Here is an 814-nt window from a genome sequence, read left to right on the forward strand (position 1 = left end):
AGAACCTACCCAATGGTACTCCCACACCACAACACTTAACCGGAAATTTCAATACTAAATCTGCATTTATCCAATTAGTCGAAAGAAGCCAATTTGGGGGAATGCCTAGTGAAGACCCTAACTCTCACATGGAGACTTTTTGTGACTATTGTGATGCGATTTCACAAACTGGTGTAACTCAAGACCAAATTCGATGGGTCTTATTTCCTTTTTCTCTAATCGGCACCAAAAAATAATGGTTGAAAGGCCTTGATAAGGCTACTCTTGGAATTGACTCTTGGAAGAAGTTGGCTCTAGTTTTCTACAAAAAATTCTACCCTGCAGAAAAGAGTAACTTGCTAAGAGGTCAAATTACGGGTTTTAAGCAAAGGGATGAAGAATCTTTGTATGAAGCTTGGGAGCGATTCAAAGGAATATGTCGCTCATGTCCTCATCATGGACTTAGCGAGTGGTTCTTGGTACAACAATTTTGGAAGGGTCTTATGAAGACCCAAGAAACATTCTCAACATGGGATCAAATGGTATGTTCACCGAAGTTGACGATAATCAAAATTGGAACAAGATTGAGGAAATGGTGGTCCATAATTCATAATATAGTAGACCTCGCAAGACTACTAGAGGAGGAAAGCATGAAGTGGACTCTATTACTTAATTGGGTGCTCAATTTAGTGCTCATATTGATACCATTAACTTGAAGTTTGAAAAGGCTATGGCTAAACTTGAAGAAGCCTCAAAATCACCAAAGCATCATGTTAATGCCATGGTAGCATCTTCATCAATCCCAAGTGGGATATGTGAGAATTGTGGAACTTTG

At 39.2% G+C, this 814-nt stretch overlaps 1 non-coding gene across 1 annotated transcript; it reads right to left on the reverse strand.

Moving 5' to 3' along the window:
* Nucleotides 1-335: 335 nt before the first annotated feature.
* Nucleotides 336-442, reverse strand: LOC141634895 (small nucleolar RNA R71). Its single transcript, XR_012539611.1, has one exon. It is a non-coding gene; the product is annotated as a small nucleolar RNA R71 (small nucleolar RNA).
* Nucleotides 443-814: the final 372 nt, after the last annotated feature.

This window comes from Silene latifolia, chromosome Y (assembly GCF_048544455.1).
Source record: "Silene latifolia isolate original U9 population chromosome Y, ASM4854445v1, whole genome shotgun sequence".
NCBI classification, from domain to species: Eukaryota; Viridiplantae; Streptophyta; class Magnoliopsida; order Caryophyllales; family Caryophyllaceae; genus Silene; species Silene latifolia.